We start from the raw sequence: 22,976 nt of genomic DNA, 5'->3' as shown, positions 1-22,976 counted from the left end.
TAAACCATGTACCTAGAAAGGTTACAGCTGAGATGAACACAACACTAATGGCGCCATATAGTGAGGACGAAGCGAAGAAGGCCTTTTTTCAAATGTTCCCGACTAAGGCATCGGGACCAGACGGGTTTCCTGCACATTTCTATCAACGTCATTGGGATATTTGCGGACCGGCTGTGACAAAAGCTGTGTTGGGAATTGTCCGGGGTGACGAGAGTGTTGCCTGCATTAATGACACCATCTTGGTGCTAATACCCAAGGTTTCAAACCCTACCCTTTTATCTCAATTCCGTCCAATAAGCCTAGGTAATGTGTTCTATAAGATTGCATCAAAGGTCATAGCAAATCAGTTGAAACAAATCCTACCGGATATCATATCGAAAGAACAGTTCGGCTTTTGTCCCCGGAAGATTGATAACTGATAACATTATCTCAGCTTATGAGTGTTAGCATTTTATGAAAAGAAACAGGTCCAAGAATAATTGCTTTGCCGCTCTCAAATTGGACAAGATGAAAGCATATGATAGAGTGGAGTGGAGCTACCTTAGGGCAATTATGGTGAAGTTGGGATTCGTGTCACAGTGGATCTCAACACGATTCACAGCCTTTTAGTTTTTATGTCGCAAAAGGATCATAAATTGTTGGCCACTTTAAGTGCATCTAGTGCCCCTTAGTGATTTTGGTGTATTGAAGACTTATAGGTTAAGGGACTGGTGCGTTTGTGAGTGTACAAAGGTCTATAAGTCTAGGAGGAGTTTGATAATTACAGAGAAAGTCGACCCCTAAAAATGAATGTCTTCAACTGAAGACTTTGGATTTCTGAAGACTTTGAAAGTGAAGAAATTGGTGTGACCGTGAAGACTCTATATTCATGAGAGGAATATGAAGAGTGAAGACTTTGTTTTCGTAGTTTCGTTTTTCTCTTTATTGAGTCATAGGAAACACCGTATTGTTAGAGGGAGTCGAGGAAAAACTAAGGAAAAGTTTCCAAGTGATGCTCATCTCAAAATCCTACACCTACCAATCCTTTCGAGTGAAGCCATTGGAAATATCATGTAGTTCAGTCAATTTCTTCAGTGACTGAGGAGTTAGGAATTCGCCAGTGGGGATTGCCTACAAGTGAGGAACATGATAGCCCTGAGGAATTTGATAGTCAAATTTCCGAACGTTGTTGTGCTATGCGGCAGCTGTCCCAAAATATCTACCCACCTAACGGTCATATCACTTAAGGGCATTTATGTCTTATCATGTCGGGCTGCTCCCTAGGCTATAAATAGCCGCCCCTACAACCACTAGCTGGTTGGCTGCTTCGAGAGAAACTGACACTTGTCATTGAGAGCATCCCATCCTCCGAGGACTTTGAGCGAAAATCATCAAGTGAGGAAAACCCAAACCCAAACACCTACAAACCCAAGTGATTGAGCATCACTGAAGAAATTGTTCCTATGTGGATCCGACGCTTGTTACCTTTGAAGACTGTGCATCTTCTAGCCGGTTAGGCGTCATGGTCTAGAGCATCCAAGAGGAAATTGTGGATCGCCGAGTGACCGAGTTTGTGAAGGTTTGGAAGTCACCTGAAGACTTACCACGAGTGATTGGGCGAGGTCTGTGTGACCTTAGCTCAAGGAGAATACGGTGAGGACTGTGTGTCCGGGACTATGTGTACTCAGGTTTAAATACCTAGCCGCTCCAACCAGACGTACAACTATCACAGCAGTTGCAACTGGTCTACCAAATCATTGTCTTCACTGAGCTAACTGGTTCTATTTCCTCAACCCTTCCATTTCCTCATTACTGTGTTGTGTGCTTGTTCATATCTGTTTGCAAACTTTGCCTGAAGACTTTCTCAATTTCCTCAGTTTAATTTCTTCAGTCTGTTTGTCTTCATCCTGTTTTATCCTGTGCTTACGCTTTTTGTACTCTCACTACAAAAAAATACACTTCCGTGATGATACGTGTTTGTCACAGTAGGTCGCGTTTTTTGTCATGCATATACATCCATGACAAATTTATGACAGAATCAAGATAGTCATACCTGTGCTGTCGTAGAAGTGTTCCATGACATTACCAAAATTATCATCACGGAAGTGTCCACTTCCATGACGATAAATCGCGCGTCACAGAAGTGCTTTCGTCAAGGGTGACCGACACGTGGCATCCACCGTAACGGAACACCGTTAAGCTATCGGGTCGGGTTTTGGATCCGATAACCCGTTAACTGCCCCGACCAATGGGGATTTTCCACGTGTAAAATCATCATTGGCTGGAGGAAACACGTGTCGGCTCATCGTTGGGACAGATGTCATCCACTCATTGGACAGAAGGCGCCTATGATACGTCGACACGTGGCACGGCCCAACAGAGGCCCATTCCTGTGAAAAGGCCGGCCCATTTGACTTGGTCAAAAGGTGGTGGGCCGGCCCATGGAAAGCCTGTTAACGGCCTGTTCGCATATAGCCCATTTACAGCCCGCTAACCCAAGGCCCGTTACGCCCTATCCGAATTAGGCCCAGTAGCGTCATCTGGGCCATCCAATATGATTCCAGCCCGTTTTCACTTCTGGCCCATGTATGGCCCATGACGTCTTTCGGCCCATATGAGGCCCTATGTAACTCTTGGCCTATTAACGGCCCGTGGTGAAACTGGCCCGTAATGAACAGTGTATCACTTTACACCCATTAACGGCCCGTGGTGAAACTGGCCCGTAATGAACAGTGTATCACTTTATACCCATTAACGGCCCGTTATTCTGTTGGGCCGTTTCTAGCCCATGTTATCTTTCGGCCTTCTCAGAGCCCATTTATTCTTGGGCTCATTTCCAGCATTCGTTTACATACGGCCCGTTACTGTCATTTTCTGCTTGTGGGCCAAATTCAGCCCGTGGTTACAGTCGGCCCGTTTGTGGTCCGTTAATACATTGGGCCGTTTTCATAGCGTCATCAAATACGGCCTATTAACGATGGCCCGTTATGGTCGGCCCATGAACGGACGATTCCAACTCTAGCCCGTTTACGGCCATAATGCGGTCTGTTTGGCCCATGTTTGGCCAATCGATCATACGGCCCGTATAAGGCCCATTGATGATACGGCCCGTAGAAGGCCCATTGTTTCTACGGCCCGTAGAAGGCCCACTGTTTCTATGGCCAGTAGGAGGCCCAGTGTCACTACAGAAAATATTAGCCCATGGTTATTGTGGCCTAGTTTAAAAAAATAGGTTATTGCAGGCACTAGCTAACCGCGGAAAAAGAACTGCAATTACTACAAGCAAACAAATAAACAAGACAACAAGGAAATAAATAAGCAAGCAACTAACGCTAGGCTATCACGGCTATTACACATATTACATCCACTGGGCATCAAAGTTCGCCACCAGTGCAAATATAGGGAACAAAGCAGCATATCATATACACTGGTTGTCAAAGTTGGCGACCAGCGCAAATAAACGCCGCAGCAAAACAAATCCAGAACTGAAACCACTTCAGAAGATCTCAAGAAACAATATCCTGGGTACCCATAATGCTGGCAAGATGCTTAGCAAGCTTATTAACTTTCTCTTGTTTGGCGCTTAAATCCTCCAGCGCTTGCTGTTGCACCAGAAAATATGCATCTGAATTCTGCAGGGACTTCCTCAGTCCTTCAGCTTCCTATCGCAGTACATCTAATCGATGTCTTTCAACTTGAAGTTGAGACTCAAGAAGACGAACTGATTCAGGCAGCGAGTTCGAAGAGCTTGTGCCAGCAGTAGTGGCCAGTAACTCAAACACTACATCAAGACAGGACTTTTGGGTTCCCTCACTGTCGTCAAGATAGTTTTTATCAGCTTTCTTGGAGACCAACAGGGATGTCTCACTATCTTGAACCTTATCTGCATTACTTCCTTTACCATTGGATAATGCGGTACTGTTCTCCAATATTTTGTCCGCATTCTAAAAGAGAAACAAGCAGACACATCACGTGTTTACCATGTTGTATATGAAACTCATTTTGATAAATGAGTTCAGTAGTAAAGTGGACAGGATAACATCATGAAACAAACATATATCTATGTACCATGGTCACTTTATGGTCTATACCATTCTAGTTTTTGTTGCCAAATCAAGATAGAGACACAGTTCAAATAATATTTGTTCAAGACAAAGCAGAATAGACAGAATATAAGTGTGGGTAACTATAGAGTAATAAAAACACTTGTAATGTGCATGACATGAGAACATAACTGTTTATTCAATTGAAACTGAAATCAACATAGAGCAGGTTTCCAACAGCAAACCAGTTAAAGAAACAGGTTTAAAACATACCTGTTGCGCCATTGGAGTTTCAATTCCATCCTTCAAATTTGAAAATAGTTGGTATGAGTAAATACAGTAATGCAAGAGCAAAGGAGTATGAACCATAGCTACAGAACCTGACCTGAGAACAAATCTTCTTTTCCTTTAAGCGTTGAGTTGGGATTCAGAGTGGTGGTCCTCGTGCTTTGGGCACTGCAGTTCCCTTACTAACTACTCGTGTTTGGGTGCTCTGTGGTGGAGACGGTGCTGTGTCAACTGGAACTGGTTTACTATCTGCCGGGGTTGGGGTTAGAAGGGGTGTAGCTGGTTCTCTGTCCAACTGGGTAGGGGTACAATCTGCGAGAGTCTGGGTTATGTGTGGTGGATCAGGTCCTTGGGCAAGTACAACCGTGGTTCTATCTGCATCAACTGGTAGCACTATCTTTTCTGAAGACCGTGTTGTTACTCCCTTAGATACTGCCATCACGCTCTCCAATTCAAATGGCTGATAAACAAGAAAAGTAATTGAAAGTATAGACATTGTATGATAGACAGGTGCAATGGATAGTGGGGAATAAAACAGGGCATGAAATAATTCATATTTATGTTGTCTAACCAAACAGGATAGCATGACACAATTTCACATATATGATGGCTAACTAAACAGGATAGCATGACACAATTTCACATTATGATGGCTAACTAAAAAAGATGGAAAGACATAGTTCAAAATATGAGACTATGTAAACAGGATGACATGACATAACTATATAATGTGTTTATTAAATAGGTTGGCATGCCATAATTCACATACATTCACGGATAGAATGCCATAATTCAAAATATGATGACTGTAAACACTAAACAGGATAAGATGATATAACTATATGATGTCTTTATTAAATGGGTTGCCATGCCATAATTCAGATAGATGATGTGTATGTACTATGTAAACATGATGGCATGATATAATTCAAATATATGATTTATATAGTAAGCAAGTAAGCAGATGGCAATCCATATATGATGTAAAAACTAAGCAATGCAAGACAACATGCATGACATGGGTAATATAACCCTGCCAAGTTTGAGCATAGACCTCAGGGGGGAAATAGGACTGGTCATCAGTCTCTGAATCCTCCTCTGAGGAGCTCTCTGTAACCAGCAAGATGTCTGCTTCAGCAGGTAGCATTGTCTGCTTTGAATACCTTGTTTTCACTCCAGATACTTCCATCACCGCTTCAAATGGCTGATGCACAGGAAGAGTAGTTGAATATACAAACGTTGTCGACAAATGGAACACGTAATACAAAAAATGATAGCATGATATAATTCACATACATGATGATTGGCTAAACAACATGGCATTGCATAATTCACATATATAATGCCTTTGCAACAAGATAGCATTGTATAATTCACATACATAATGTCTTGCAACAAGATGGCAATGCATAATTCACATATATGGTAATTAGACACTGAACAGGTGGCATTCACACAAAGCATGTCTAAACTAATCAAATGACATAGCAATGCGAGACACCATACGCACGATATGAGCAACATAACCCTGCCAAGTTAGAGCATACACCTCGGGGGGGGGGGGGGGAATAGGACTGTTCATCTGTCTCTGAATCCTCCTCTGAGGAGCTATCCGTAACCAGCGAGATATGCGCTTCGTCAGATAGCATAGTCTGCTCTGAAGACCTTGTTTTCACTCCAGAATTTTCCATCACCGTGTCAAATGGCTGATGCACACGAAGAGCAGTTGAATGTACTAACATTGTTGACAAATGTAATATGTAACGAAAAAAAAGGATGGCCTGATATAATTTACATATAAGATGACTGGCTAAGCAGGATGGCATTGCAAAATTCACATATATGATGCCTGGCTAAACAAGATGGCGTTGCATAATTCACATAAACGATGAATAAACTAAATAGATGGCATTTGCACAAAGGATGTCTAAACTAAGCAGATGACATATTTGATGTATAAAGTAAGCAATGCAAGACACCATATGCATGATATAACCAACACCAGCATGCCAAGTTAGAGCGAAGACCTCAGGGGGTAAGTAGGAGTTGTCTTCTCCTTCTGAATCCCCCTCAGAACAGATATCTTCCTCTCGATTACAATCCGAAATGCGTGGAGGGGGGGGCTGCCTTTGCGCCTACCATGGAGCGACGTCTGCATGAAATTTTATTGCCACGCAAGGCTCGTCTCTTTTGCTCTACATGTTCAGTTCCATTGTTTACAATAACTGCCATGCATAGGAATAAAACATAGTGAGATTATGTAAGGAGTGCATGCAGAAATCCAGAGTGATGGTAGCAACCTGTGGATAGACCCAAAACCAATAATAGCAGGCAAATAATGGCTTCAGTTAAAAAATACAGATAATGGCTTCTTTACTGTTTGTTTCCCACCCAACATGAAACTCATAGTAGACACCGGAGATTAACCAGATAGTAGATAGATACTATTGATAGTGGCCCCGATATGTACCCCACAACCATTTAAAAACTCAAGTTTGACCATTAGTTTGGAGCTCACTCAGAGTCTAATCGGTGAACAGGACGATAAAGTAGCATGTAATATTAAGCGATGCATAACGTAAGCAGACATGAAAGAGTGCGACCTCTCTTGCGGACCCGTGTAGTCCTCGAGGTCATCTGCTCGGTTGATGATGGTAATGCAGCTTTCATGGCTGCTAGCAGCGGGGAAGAAGATCTGAGGCGGCGAAAGACAGTCTGGAGGCCGGATCCCTGCTGTGCTGGACCCTTCTGTCGTTGGAGCAGCTGAGCTGGGGTGGACGACGGCGCAGCAGGAGCGGGACAAACCACGCAAGGTTTTCTTTGACAACTATCTGTAAGAGAAGTAATTCTGTAAGGGCTCGTTTGAATTGGAGGATTCCAACAATGCAGGGATAGGAAATAGACAGGAATAGGATAGGAATGCACGTGCAAAACAGAGAATTTAAAAACACAGGATTTCTGCCAATCTGGGTGTTTGATTCACAACAATTGGAAGATCACAGGATGCAAAGAAGCATGGTGAGATTAAGTCAAACCACAAGAAAATGTACGGTTATAATGCTATTATGCTACTATCTCTTAGTCTTGTGCTTCATGAATAGGAATTTGAAAAGGAGGACAAGTGAAAATTAAAATTCCTACGTTTTTTCTTTCAAGGAGACACTAAAGGAACAAATCCGTGTGCTCAATGGACAATATATATAACATGTAGAGTAAAAAAGAGATGCAACAAGTGTAGAACCTCTTTGGCGAAGCCATGTCGATCTCAGCGTGATTGGGTTGGCCGGTGAGGATGCTCCGGCTGACTTTGCTGTCGGAGGAGGGGAAGAAGATCTTAGGCGTCTGGAGATGGAGCCCGAGGTACTGCTCCGCTGTGATGGAGGGTTTCGTCGTTGGAGCAGCTCCGGTGAGTTGTACGACGCTGAGGCTGAAGCAGGACAAGAGAGACAAGGAACAACGTTAACCTGAGTGGAATTCTAATAGCATCTCCAATACATGACGTAAAATACATAACCACAAAGTGCTAGATGTAAAATACATCAGCCGCTCATCTCTGAACTTAACTGTCGAAACTGAACTTAACCGTCGAAACTAAATTTGGCTGTCGAAACTGAATTTTGCTGTCGAAACTGAACGCACTAGCAAGGTGAGGCTACACGTCGGCCGACTGACTTTTTCATCTCTGGTCAGTCGATTTTGCAGCCGTTGGATACAAAATCAAGGGCCTGCGGTTCATCTTCAACCTCCACCCCCTGAGCCGCCAGCCACGACCGGCCAAACAGCAGCCCCCCGCCGCCCGCGGCCGGCGGTGCGCCGTCCCGCCCACCCCGAAAACACTCCCCACCGCCGGTCCGCCGCCGCCCCGGCCATCCCTCTAGGCCCCCCCGTGCCGAGATTTTTCTCCGGCGATCCCCACGCCACCGCCCCGCCAACGCCGGTGACCACCGCCCCCATCCTGAACCCTAAGATAGATAGTGGGGTACCTCTCCGGCGAGCCCCCCTCCCCGCTGCGGCTGGTTCTTCCTTCACCCCGGCGAGCCCCCCCACCCCCTGAAAATCGACTGACCCAAAAGTCGATTCAGTCGACTGAAGTGTAGCTAAATCGGAGCAGCATCACAAGCAAGAGCAAGAGGAAGAGCGAGAGCAGCAGCGCGAGCAAGAGCAATAGCAAGAGCAGACCAGGCAGGGGACCGAGAGCAAGAGCAGAGCAGCAGCGCGAGCGAGAGCTAAAGCAGCAGCAGCTCCTACTAATGTGGACGTCACCGCCGAGGGAGCGACACCGTGGAGGAAGTGGCCGGCGACGCCGCCGTGGATGGAGCCGCGCCGTGTCGGCTCGGGACCGAGCGCCGGCAGCACCGTGAGATCGAATCAAGAAGAAAATGCGGCGATTAGTGTACAACCTCTTTGGTGGTGCCGATTAGGCCGCAGCTTCATCCGAGGAAACGGTGATGATGATGCTCTTCCGGTGGTGCAGGTGAAGACGGTGGTGTGGGAATGGAGGTGGCGCGAAAGACGAGGGGAACGTCGGGGCAGCTCCTTGGAGGTGGAGGACGGGGTGGCTGAACCGGCGGGACAATGAGATCGACGACGGATCCTCATCCAGTACGGTGGATGAGGGACGTCGAGGTGTTGCTGTGGACAACGTCGTCGGGGAAGAGGCTCCGGCTGGGTGGCGGACGAAGCAGGGTGTGGGGTTTCGTCGCGGGTTTTCGCGGCCTCGGTGTACGAATGGGTGGGCGGATGGGATGGCAGTGGGGAACCATGGCTTAGAGACGCGCTTGTCCGAAATGTGGGGTAAGTTACGAAAATACCCCCACCGATTTGAGGCGGTTCTTTCGGTTCAGGGGTACCACGGGCATTTCGCGTGTCGGGATTGCACAGGAGGTGGGAGTTTTCGCGTGCGTTGTAATTTCGGAATAGCAAGGCGCGGGTTGAGATGGAGGGAGTTGTCGGAGCACAACGAGACAAAGATATATCTTAAATATTTCGGGCTAACAAGGCGCGGGTTGAAATTTCCGGACAAGCCTAACGTGTACTGTACCAAATCAATGCGCACTACAAATGTCATACAAAACTTTGAATTCATGTTATGTTCAATTAAAATATTTCGCTACGTGTATAATGCATGCAACCTACTACTCAAATGAACGTTTTAGTGCATTCCAAACGTATATACTACCGCTTCAATATGAACTAAATTTGAATTCGTTTCTCTATTTGAATAAGATCTACAGTAATGATTGTTGTGAAGTCAAAGCATTTGAATTCGTTTCTCTGTTTTAATAAGATCTACAATCATCATTATTGTCAAGTTAAACCATCGTTTGTGTATTATCTTCACAGCACACCACATGATTAGTCTCGAGTTACATATGAACTATGTGTACTATATGAACTCGAACTAGATTTTTTGAATCCACTTTATTTTGATTTCAAATCACATTACATTTCTAGCTCTAGCTAGATCTTCATAATCTAAACCATGTCTCATATGTATAATGTGTTTATCACATTATGTATGGTGCCCCGCCCCCTACGCCTACAAGTATTTAGATGTGAGTTGCAAACACCACACATTACCACAAATTCAAATAAAATGTGAGAATGTTCGATATATAGTATTGTTTAGATTGTTCGATATTTAGTTGTAAGCTGCAAACGCCACACATTATCACAAATTCAAATAAAATGTGAGATTGTTTGATGTATAGTATGGTTTAGATTGTTCGGCATTTAGCTGTGAGTTGCAAACGCCATGCATTATCACATTATGGTATAACATGTGCACAGCACGTGTATGACCGCTATATTCATGCATGCAATGTTTAAAACACTATGATCTCCTATTCAAATATATGAATCCGCTTTCATATCAAATTATGATCTTTGTTAGTCTCTTACACCCACACAATCCTCTAACCTTTGTAGCTACCACTAACTTTCTCTCGTGCATGCACACGCCCTCCTCGCCCTCCCCCTCCCTCGGCATTCTATCCACCGGGCACATTCATTTTTTTCTTTAGGTCGTTCTCCCAGAGTCTCCACAACTCCTTTCCGACACACACCGATCGATAAACCTCTCCAGCGATGCCTGCCTACAACATACACACACACCTTCAATCTCCTCCTTTATGTGTCCTTGCCTCGTGTCTCTCATACGGTCAGACACACGTGTAAACTCTCGCCCCTCTTTTCATCGATCTCACAACCGCACACTCCTCCCCCTATCTAGCTAGTAGTTGGGCCTCTCGCACCACCTCCTAGCTCCATTCTCTCTGTCTATCCGTCTCGCTGGGCCTTATTTGCCTCTAACAAATGGACGTACACCAACCGATCTCTCGCTATACATATAGCTAGCTAGGTCCTTATAACTCATTTTTACCCACACGTCAATCGATCTACCTCATTAGTTGTGTCTCTCCCTTCCTCTGACAAACAACAATTGATCTACCGATCTAGTTAGGTTTGCTTACCAAACACATGGTTCCCCTTCATCATCCATGGATGCGTCCCGACAGATCTATCACGCACAGGCACACATAGAAACACATCCCCACTCTTATTGATAACATTGCAGTTCCACCCTCAGTTTGTCTAGTAGGCCTCTCCCACCATCTTCGAGAAGCAACTCCATCACCCATCCAGCACTCTACCCCTCTCCCTCCCTCTCCCTCTCTCTCTCTCCTCTCTCTCTCTCTCTCTGTCCCATCATATTTCCCGTCCTTCAGTTATGTATGGATGTCGACCGATCTCCCTCAAGACATAGCTGGGTCTCTCCTTCTCAACACATATACGAGTCGTTCTACCTCTATAGTTAGGCCTCTGCCTACCCCTCCCCCCACTCCCTCCCCCCCACACACCGATACATCGAGCGCTCTAATCATGTCTCCCTGCCACACACAAACTTGACATGTGCCCTCTAACGTTCCGGTAGGCCAGTCGCCCTATATCTTTGACTTGCACACACACACAATTTCGATGGCTCTCTTCATCGATCTCGCACCCACCCACTTGATCCTCTCTTCGACTCTATCGATAGCTATGACCGCTCCCTCTCTTCTCGTGGATTGCCCGACCCTCTATGTATGATATGGATAGGCCTCCATTTCACACACATTGCATGCAAAAATTTGTTTGAGATGTCATCGACACATATTCCCACAAATAATTCACGAAATCAACCCCCCACCCCACCCCCACCCCAAAACAAAAAACACTCACGAACGCGGTTTGTATCTCTCACACACACCCACGTACGTGGGGGACGTGCACGAAGAGAAGAGGTGCATGCACGGCGCACGTACTCCCGTCTCTTTCCCAACCACACCCGCGCGGGTACACGGTGGAGCTCATTTCTGTACGAAAAAGGCAGCCCACGTGGTAATTTGGCACGTGTACTGGTTGTCCACTTGGTGGAGGGAGAATCGTCTACCACGGGTGAACAAACAAATTGCGACTTGACGTGTTATGTTGAAAAAAGAGGCAAACCATGTGGGACCTACCTTAGAGGCAAGGCTCTATACACTGGAGTACTTTTGATGTGTCCCGTCAACTCGCAGAACGAGGAGAAGCTTGCTTAGTACGCCGTCTCCCCCGCCCACGGGCGCGGTGGCTCGCAGGATGAGGTGAAGCTTGCTCCGCCTTACGCCCGCTCCCTCGCCCATGCGCGCGGTGGCTCGCAGGACGAGGAGAAAAATTTGCTACTCCCTCCGTTTACTCCTCGTCCCTACTACCTTGGTTATAGAGATTATATCATATTGTTTGGAATATATATGTCCTTTAGTAGATTTCAATATGAACTACTAGTACATACTCCAAACACTGATGTATATAGACGTATTTTAGAGTGTAGATTCACTCATTTTGCTCCGTATGTAGCACTCTCCCTCGCCCCTCGACCCTCGCCCACGTGGTGGATGTGCAGCAATTCATTCGGTCTCATATAGCCAGAACGATATATACTGCACTACCATTATTGCTCGACTCCCCGAAGAGGCGAAGAGCCAATCGCAAGGTTAATATTCTGGAGATGCCAAGCGCAAGGTTATAGGAGAACGAGTAGTAGGTGCCGCGTCATTTATAAATAAAGTTTTTTTTTCTTCAGTGGCACGTACGCAATATGATAGGTTCATATGGAGAGAAAAGGAAACCGCTCCACTATATACATAGTCAGGACGGGCCAGCCTACACGGTTGCTTGCTGGGGTTGCTCTCTTCACACTCCCTCGCACAAAATGACTGTGGCCACATCTCTAACATCCCGGCGGATCACGTCCGCTTGGGGAAGGGGTGGATGCTTAATGTAGATGCGGTGGCGGTCGCCGACAGCGAAAACCCACTGTCGGCACGTCCCGATCAGGGGTCCCTGCCGTTCTCTCTCACAAAGCCGGTAAGGTTGCCTTCGTCCCTTGCTCACTGCCGCGATGTGGGTAGTTGCCGCCTCCCGCCGCCCTCCTCAAGGTTGAGCTACGTCCCTCAGGTACAACTCCCTTTACAGCTGGCTTGCACCACTGCTCCAGCTGCCCACATCACTCCCTGTGGATATTTCTCTACTTCTTTGCCCTGCACATACCTCTACTGGCTTCTACGTACTGTATTTGTGATGAGTTTATGTCTCATCAACTAGTCCCAGTAATCTTATTCTAATCATGCTTCTTCAATTTCTTTGCCACAGGGATGCTCATCTCGATTTTGGTGAAACTGCACAAAATGATCCGATGGTCAAAAGGTTGCAAACTTCATTTATTAGGAAGCTCGAACGTTGCCAGCAAATTGAAGCCTGGTCAGGGTTCACGGTTCAAGGGCTAGGGACTGCATGGATCGTTTTTTTCTTTAGCTGCCTCTGTTCCAAAATAAGTGTCAACTTTAGTAGTAGTACAACTTTGTACTAAAGTTTGCACAAAGTTGAGACACTTATTTTGGAACGCAGGGAGTACATATTTGCTATGATCTGTCAATCATTGAGATGCAATAGCATGCATGTTAGTCTCCTTTGTATTTGATGAAATGTTGCAACGGGCAACCTTGGACGCAAGATACATGTAACAGAAGCTGGAAGCTTCATAGCATTGTACAAATTTATCTCGCTGATAAATTACAGTATGTACTATACTAGTACTTCCTCCATTCCTAAATATAAGTCTTTGTAGAGATTTCACCATGAACCACATGCGGATGTATATAGATGCATTTTAAGTGTAGATTCATTCATTTTGTTCCGTATGTAGTGGAATCTCTACAAAGACTTATCTACTAGTAATAGCTAGCCCCCACTTCTAGGAATTCTCTATCCTCTCCTTGAGCCACATCATCAAAATTGATGTAGCCGTTAGATGAAGTAAATCAGTCCATAATAGCCGTCTGATCTAGACGTTGAGAGGCTCCGCACTAAGCCACATGCAAGCATGCAGAAATACCGTGGCACATGCATGTGAGTGGGTTTTAAATCACATCAACATGTCTGCATGCAAGAATGCATCGGTAGCATGCATGTAAGTGAGCTTTTAAGTCCCATTAACATGTCAAAAAGAAAAATATAATCCCATTATGCAGTAGGAGTTGGCTGATCTTTTTTCCTTACGTGGGATGATCTAAATGATGATGGGAGTTTATTTAGTTTGGCTACCACATTTGTCATGCGGTTATAGAGTTTTTTTTAGTTCTATGAAATCGATAATTTTGCGCAGAGAGATATACCGCTGTTCCGCGGCAACGCGCGGGGACTCATCTAGTAATATTTAGGAACGAAGGGAGTACTATGTAAAGAGTTAGGTGTCGCACGGTGATAGTGTGAGGTGGGCCATGTAATCACTGAGCCTGTGTGTTTTCACTGCTCTTGCACGCCTCCGCTGTAAGAATGGAGAAAATTGTAATCTAGTAGTAGTACCTCCTTTCGCCGAAAGCGTGGGACATCCAGCAGTCCTACCACCTCAGTAATAAAGACCAATGAGCCGTCAAATCACATAGACCCAGAAGTAAGTTGGACGGACGAAGCAACCATCACTCTTGCGCCAGTGAGAGGTCGCGTCCGCTCTGCCCGGGCATGAATGTGGCACCGATTCTTTGGAGCGGCGCTGACCGTTTCGGGCGGGAAGCGCGCGCGGGCGATGGAGGGGCTTTGGGTGGGCCAGGCTGGTCAGGAGCAGGCGTGGCAGCTGTCCACATGTCCCTACCAGACACGCCCGGAAACGAGAGGATGCACCGACTCTCGCGGCTAAAATCGTTCTACACTACACAACATCTCTCTGTAGGAGTAGGTCGATCTGTCGCTCTCTCTAACACACACATGCTGTTAAACACACACACACACACACACACACACGCACGCACCTTGGTCCCGTTGCACCTTCTAACGTGACTACACCTAGACGGAGGGAGTAGTAAGTATACGAGATATGGTGGCACACTGACTTAAGTCGAATACAAGTGCCCAAAATTTGTGTGCATGTTATAATAAGGATTCACTTAAAATAGTACGTGAGCTAACAGAGGGATCAATTGGACAGTGTTCCCGAGCAGTAGCGAGATGTGTGAGGTAAGATACACCGCTGGCGCTTTTAATTTTTCTTATTAATTTGTTTGTTTCACACTCTGACTGGTGGGACCCAACGTACTACGTGGAGAGAGGTAAGGTGACTAAGGCTGCATTATTTCTGCACCACTATGGATAGTCTTACCACCAAAGCCACATGACACGATTATGATTGAAATCCCAATGACTCCCACACACACAAAAAAACACGGCATGCTTGTCACACGAATGCAGGAATGTATAAAAGGTTATTTCCCTCTCGTTGAACATAACGGGAGGGTTGTGTAGCTGGTTAGCCTGTTCGCTCATCAAACTTGAGGTCTCGGGTGGATTCTTTGACTGGTCAAAATGTTTTCTAGGGTTTGCACGCTTCACACACACTCTCTCTCCAGTATATATATATACACGCTGGAGCCTCAGCGCTTGTAGTTGCTCTCTTCACACTCTCTCGCCCTCTCCAGATCTAAACAAGACTTCGTTGGCCTCTCTCTCCCCTCACTGCTGCTCAAAGAGCCGGCAGGATCCGTCCGCCGAGAAGGGAAGGAGGCTTAACGCTGTCGCCGTCGGCGAGGGACTACCGGCGCAGCTGTTCACTTTCCACCCAGCGGCGGCGCGGGAGGGCCTCCGACCCCTTCTTCTTCGTCGCCGTCCCGTCGCCCACCAAACCACGCCCCAAGAACCTTAAGGTATAATTTACTTACTCCACATGCATTGCTCTAGCTGCATGTATACCATGAATCTAGGACGTGGTTCAAAGAGGAAAGGAGTGGGGGAAAGTAGTGGGAAAAGTTGTATATAGCATGAATCTAGGATGTGGTTCAAAGAGGAAATGAAGGGGGAAAGTTGTATAGCATGAATCTAGGATGTGGTTCAAAGAGGAAAGGAATGGGGGAAAGTAGTGGGGAAAGTTGTATCGCATAAATCTAGGACGTGGTTCAAAGAGAAAAGGAAGGGGCGAAAGTACTAGTTCAAAAAGAAAAGGAAGGGACAAGGCTGTAGAGTTTGAGCAGGACTAGATTTGCTGCGCTCACATAGGGAAAGGTGTCTAAAGATAACAAAACTGGGACCAACAAAAATATGCTCCTTGGTTGTTTGTTTTTTTGTTGCAACAGACTGTGCAGGACCACAGTACATCGGTAGATGCACATGGTGCTGGTGCGTCCACTGTCCCGTGCAACTCATTAGCTGTTGTTAATCTAAGGCCCTGTTTGGTTAAACACTCCCTAGTCCCTACCTGCTTGGTTCCAGGGACTAAACATGGACTAGAGGTTATTAAATGACATGCTAAAAGACCATGTTACCCCTAGTAATGAACTAATAGAGACAAGGTGCGATGCGTGGCAGGGGCAACTGTTGGAAAAAGTCCCAAAAAGACTCCCTCGGGGTCTTCTTTCTTTAGTCCCAAATGCCCACTTTTAGTCCCTAAAAGTCCCTCCTGTTTGGTTTAGATGGGACTGACACGGAGTTTTTTTAGTCCCTACACCAAAATGTCCCTGTAAACAAACACCCTCTAATAATGCCGCTGGAAAATTGATGCAATGCCACAGTTAAAAGCAAATTACATGTTTAACGAATTTTATTGTTAATATAATCTCTATGTTAATATTAATCAATGCCACCGTTTGAGAAATGCTACTGTCTTGCTTTCTTTCCCATTTAGATAAGGTAGATGCTTCTTTTTGTTGGCTTCTGTGTCATCCACCGTTATTGATCACTAATTGTTTCCTTTGCACCTCTGTGTAAACAGGGTTATCTACTTCACCTCGTTGCCATTGTGATCTTTTGTTGCACTGCACAAAACACTTTTGTTTTAAGAGTGTTTTGTGCAGTTCAACCAAAATGTCACACCGACAACGTTGCTTGATTGCTTGATCTTAGTGGAACTGCACAAGAGGAGATCTTACTTCCTATCCGTTAAGGCGAATTTGGTTCAGATCTTCTTCTTGTGAGTTGTTTGAATTCCGCATCATGAGAGGTCAGTACTAGCCTTCTTTCACATGATTCTGCAGTGTGCTTTCATATGTTGTGCTACTTGTACGATTTGCTTGATTTTAGTGAACTGCACAAATGGAGACAAGACTTCCAATCTGTATGTGCACCGTAATATCCCATTGAGGTAAGATAAGGATATTTCACAACTGCTAGCCTGTATTTTGCCACTTTCATCAGAAAATTAAGTTTAGTACTATACTTGTGCTCCCTAATTGACATGCCAAATCTTACATTGAAGGCGAAGCTTGTCTGTTATTGAACCAAGTGATGAAGGGGATGAACAAGCGGAAGAAAAAAAATCAACTCCCGGTGTTGTAATGAAGCACTGGAACTGTGATGACACAAGTAATGATATAGTTTTGCATCTTAATTTATTGCTATGGCTGGAACGAGCAATTGTTTTGCCACTGATTTGATGCCACTCTTAATGTAATATGTAATTATCTCTACTTGTGCAAACAGGGACCTTCTTTGAAGATACCATATATTTTAGTGGAACTGCACAAGAAGATGTTGGAAACATTAAACTAATCGAGGAGTATATAGTAAGCATGGCCACCACCGTAGATAGCAACAGATGGTTCCGGAGAAGTGCTTCCTCTGTATGCTCTACACAATAAGCCTCCTGACAAAGGTTGGTACTCGCCCACTGATTTCATCCATATGATTGAGCTTTGTCATCTCTATTGGTGTTGTGCTACTGTTTAGATACTGTCATGAAAAAGTGGTATTGTCCTTGAGAAGTGCTTCATCTGTGTTGTTTTAAATATTTCCTTTCCTTTTTTTCGAGCAAACAGGGATGCTAGCATTTAGTAGTCCTCTTGTCTTTGCACAACAGGATCATCTTCCTCTGAAGAAGAATATGGAGTACGTGAAGTGACTAGTTCCGATTATGCCAGGATGAAGAAGCCCTGTCTATCTTCTCATCAGAAGGAGCAGTTGAAGGATGGTTACATTACTCCCCACAAGACCAAACTAACTTCAGCTCAGAAGGACTGACAAATCTCCATTTTTTTGCTGTGATGCGCGAGTACAATGTTGTTCTAGGATTCTTTCTGGTGAGTTCCATTTTTCTAAAAGTGTGCTCTACATGGACCATGTATGTGCCTGTTGAAACTGTCAATTCATAGTACTGTTTGCTTTATACTAATCACTTTTTTGTATTTGTGCAAACAGGGGTGCTCAGCTTGATTTCAATGGGAACTGCACAAAATGTTCATGAATACATCGAATCATTCATTTCCACCACAAGAAAGGAGGTGCCGATAAGTTCAAGGCGTTGCAACATATGAGGGCGAAATCATACAAGCTACGTGCGAATTTGGTTGATTTTGGTGGAACTGCACAAAAAGAACAGCTGGTTTATTTAGCACGAGGTGCCATGTCAATGTCCGAATTGATGGCAAACCCTGCCCATTCCACAATCGTAGGCATTTAATATTTTGGAATGGGACAACCTTGTCAAATTTTCCTCATTGATTTTAGCAAGACATGCGTTTGATATTTTCGAATGGGATGCCCTTTGCTGTCAGCAGCGTCGATCAATTTTTTCTTTATTCTTTAGTTGTGAAGTAAATATTGCCTCGGACATGTGAGTCGCTGAGATGCATAATCATCGATTGTTTGAATGTTCTCTATGAATTGCCAGGCCTGTGTGTTTGATTGCAATGTACAGAAACGCTAAAAGCTGCTCAAACTCTTTGTACTCCTTCTATTCCTTTTTATTTCGCACATTGTGAAAGTACATACTTTTTTGTATAAGATTGGTCAAAGTAGAGATACTTTGACTGCAGACAAAACTTGTATGCAGACTAGAAAGGACCGGAGGGAGTACATGTGAAACTGCTGCAAACGAGGTGATCACCCTGGGAATAATGCTAGTACGTATTGTTTTGCATGTTCATCCAATGCCAGTGATACATGAATTCGAACTAATCGAAATAAATTCATTCATACACGGTCGGATTTCATATAAACATGTCGGATTTCATTACATTTCATACATTCTTCAACTAAAAAGGGGTGCGCTGGAGGTATAATTAATTAACTGAAGCTACCCACCTGTGTCCCGCTGAGCCGAACAGAAGCTTTAGTGACTTAACTGCAGGTGCAGTTGCGTAACTCACATGTGGCCTGTTGGGCCCACGTGTCAGTCAGCCAACTACACCAGCAGTTAAGTAGAAGCAGCGTTCTTCTCCAGCGCAGCTCTCCGACTCCACGTCGCCGCCAAGAAGCTAACTGGCCGTCAATGGTCAACCCGCCTAGCTTGGCTTCAACAGGAGGGTAGCAGCGGTGGCCTTACTTGGACCCGAGTGGCGGCGACCTACCGTGTTCTACTCTTCCTCGTTTTCTGTGTGGCGCGGCCTCGTTGGCAGCGGGGCGGGGCCTCGGCGGAGCCGGCGATGTCCTCTATCTCGTTGCCGGCGGGCGGCGCCTCAGCGGAGCGGTGGAAATCCTCCCCCACGTTGCCGGCAGGGTGGGGCCTCGGCTGAGCCGGCGATGTCCTCTACCTCGTTGTTGGCGGGGCGGGGCCTCGGCGGAGCCGGCAGTGTCCTCTGCCTCGTTGTTGGCACCGCGGGGCCTCGGCGGAGCAGGGCCTCGTCGACGCCAGCGGAGCGGGGACTCGTCGGAGCCGGCATTGTCCTCTGCCTCGTCCTCGGTCTCACCAAACAGCACCTCGCCCGCTTCATCGCCCTCTTTGCTAGCCTCTTTGTAGGCGGCCGCAGCCTCCGTCACCCGCATGCGGTACCGCCAGCGCTCGAGGCGGCCCTTGCGGGCGGAGCGGTACGAGTCGAGCAGCGCCTCCTGCTCCGCCCGCTCCACGGCGATCTGCTCCTCCGCCTGCAGGTGCTCCTGGAGGAGATGGTGGTTGTAGGCGGCGTCGGCCTGCGCCTCCCGGAACTGCTCCTCACGCATCTGCCTCACCCTGTCCATATATTGGGCACGGGCCTCGCCGATGGTCATGGTGCAATGCACCGGCGAGGATGGCGCGGAGGAGGGGGTTGGCGCCGGATCGTCGACTACCATGTTCTCCATTGGGACGTCGTCGTCCTCCGGCTGCCTGCCGGCCAGCCGGTCGGCAGCAATGGCTGCCATCTCCTTGTGGTCCATCGTCCGCCCGTCCCGAAGAGCGCTGGAGCGCGAGGAAGCCATGGTGGGCAGTAGTGGTGTGGACAGGAGAAAGGGAACGGATGCGGATGACTGCGGCTATGGCCGGCGCAGCAATTTATATAGCAATGGTGGGCGGGCGGAGGGACGGACGTGTGGCGCCAGAGTAGCCGCCTCGGCAATCGCGTATCATTAATGTGGGCGGCAGATGGACGGACGGACGGCACTTGTGTCGTTTGAAGGCGGAGCAATCGCCTGCACCGGGGAGCGGGGCAGGCGGCGCTGACTGTTTCGCGCGGAAAGCGTGCGCGGGCGAGGAGATGACTTTACTTGGAGAGGATGACAATGGGGACCCACCAGGTCCATAGCCTCACATACGCAAGTGCCTCCTTATTATATATATATAACTATAATTTATTTTGCTTCCTCCTGGTTTCCTGACATCACGGTCCCACACCATTGTCAACCTATGTAGTAGTCAATAAACGAGAGAATTGCACAAGAAGCGGCCGACAGCTGGGACCAAGCAGCTCGAGCAGTATCTGTGTTTTTGAGGTGTGAGCACTGCAGAGTTTTGCGATGTTTAGCCCAGATATTAATTTTTCTCCTCTGAACAACAACGAAAACATCGCTGCAGGTATTAACTGGGCGGGTTGTGGCCCGTCTAGCCCAGACCAGATATTCAGCCCAGATATTAATTTTTTTCAAGCTGAAAATGGCTAGCCCAGCTATACTTTTTTTAGGAATACCCTGGCAAGGTCAAGTTGTTATTCTCCGCCCCGCTGGCCTGCAAATCTTTCGTAGGACGGATGCATTAGGCTTAACAAGAAAATGGGCTTTAAGAAATAATAAATGGGATGTAATTATAAAAACTGGGCAGTAACTATAAAAAAATGCACCAAACACGTGATTACTTTATAAAATATTATTTTTGGATATTGAAAACTTTAATTTCATTAATTGTTGCGAGCGCAATGTTTCGTTGGAGTTTTACGTAATATAAATTTATATTGAAATTGTATTTAATTTGACTAGAAATTTCGGGATAAAAATATTTCGGATCCCATCAAAATGTGGGAAGTTTTATTGAATTCTGTTTTGAACGGTTGGTTGAAATGGGCTGTACTTTTAACAAACTGTAAATGGGCTGTAGTAAATTCCATTAGAATTCAAAAATGGGCTACACATTCTTACAAATCTCAAATGGGCTATAAGTTCTCTGCCACACACTTCTGGCTTACTAAGTTGACGCGTCCCCTAAAAAAACAGAGTTGACGCATATGCAAGGCTTTGTCAACTTATAGTCAACACACGGTTCTAGCAGCAGTGGTCGTTGGATGTCCATCCAACACATGCCGTGCTTCTTCTTCAATCTTGGATATTCTAGCTTCACCCACCCAAAAAATGGTTCCTCCCCCTGACATCTCGGGCGCACCATTTCGGAAGCTGACCTGTGGGCCTACTAAGTTGACGTACCAAGGGCTTTGTCAACTTAGTCAATATAAACGATTCTAGCTGCAGTGACCGTACGATGTCCATCCAACGGCCATCGTGCTTCTTCAACCTCTGGTCTTCTTGCTCCAGCCGCCCAAAGCAGCGCCGGTCGTGCCGCCTGCTCCTGCCTCCCGTGGCCGGCTGTGCTGCCGCGGAGGCCTCACCGCCCCCTACTACTCCAACCGCTGGCCAGGCCATCCCTCCACTCACCCACACCCCCTGTTATTCTACGGCGACGGCAGCGCAGCCGAACCAGTGAACCCTCGTACTCCTCTCCGCGTGTGGATCCACTGCCGCGTCTTCCCCGGCTCCGCGTCGTCCCCTTCCTAGGCCTCGCCGTCGTCCACCGCCCTGGTGCTCTCGGCGCGGCGTGGTCAACGTGGTCAAGGAACGACTTTCATCGGACGTGGACTGTATGTGGAGAGGCTGACAGCTGGGTCCACGGCAGCCGCAAGGAAGTGCCTCCTTATTACGCGGAAAATAATTATTCATCCACCTGACAGCGGGGACCCACCGGACGGGCCACCAGTATTTTGCAAAAAAATCGTTTCCCCCTGACTGTTGGGACCCACCGGACGGGCCACCATATTTCACGAAAAAAACGTTCCCCCCGCTGTCAGCTCAGACTCACCGGAAGTGCCTCCTTATTACGCACAAAAAAATGAATACTCCCCCGGCTAGCCGGGACCCACCTTGGTGGGAGGCTGACTTGTGGGCCTACTAAGTTAACGGGGACGAGTCAACTTAGTCAATATGAACGATTCTAGCTCCAGTGACCGTACGATGTCCATCCAACGGCCGTAGTGCTTCTTCAACCTCTGGTCTTCTTGCTCCAGCCGCCCAAAGCAGCGCCGGTCGTGCCGCATGCTCCTGCCTCCCGTGGCCGGCTGTGCTGCCGCAGAGGCCTCACCGCCCCCTACTATTCCCACCGCTGGCCAGGCCCTGCGGCGACGGCAGCCTCACACCGCAGCCGAACCAGTGAACCCTCGTACTCCTCTCCGCGCGGGCTTCCACTGCCGCGTCTTCCCCGGCTTCGCGTTGTCCCCTTCCTAGGCCTCGCCGTCGTCCACCGCCGTGGTGCTCTCCGCGCGGCGTGGTCAACGTGGTCAAGGAACGACTTCCATCGGAAGAGTACTGTACGTGGTGAGGCTGACAGCTGGGTCCACGGCCACAACCCAGTTTTTTTTGTGATTTGCCAAGTAAGTCGCTTTGTCAGGCCTGTTGGGCTGCAAATCTTTCAAGATGAGGAGAGCTTTCATTCGGCTGGTCGAGAAAATGGCCCATCAGTAATGAGAAATGGGTTGTACATTTTTAAAACACATCAAACCGGCAATTAGTTTCAAATATCTTTTTTTCATTTCAAGATTTTAAATTACATTAATTTTTATGCGTGGAGAATTTGTTGGATTTTATATTGATATACATTTATTTTTAAAATCAGTTTGAATGTGAGTCGAAATTTCGGGATTAAAAACAGTTCGGACCGCACCGAAATATGCAAAATTTCGTATAATTTTTTAACCGTGGCCACAATATGGGCTG

The 22,976-nt window shown here is 46.6% G+C and overlaps 1 pseudogene; it reads left to right on the top strand.

Annotated features, from left to right (window-relative positions):
- LOC141025798 (uncharacterized) overlaps positions 1-22,976 on the top strand; it is a 36,622-nt pseudogene that overhangs the window by 527 nt on the left and 13,119 nt on the right.

Source organism: Aegilops tauschii, chromosome 6 (assembly GCF_002575655.3).
Source record: "Aegilops tauschii subsp. strangulata cultivar AL8/78 chromosome 6, Aet v6.0, whole genome shotgun sequence".
Taxonomy (NCBI): Eukaryota; Viridiplantae; Streptophyta; class Magnoliopsida; order Poales; family Poaceae; genus Aegilops; species Aegilops tauschii.
This window is presented reverse-complemented; position numbering and strand designations above follow the sequence as displayed.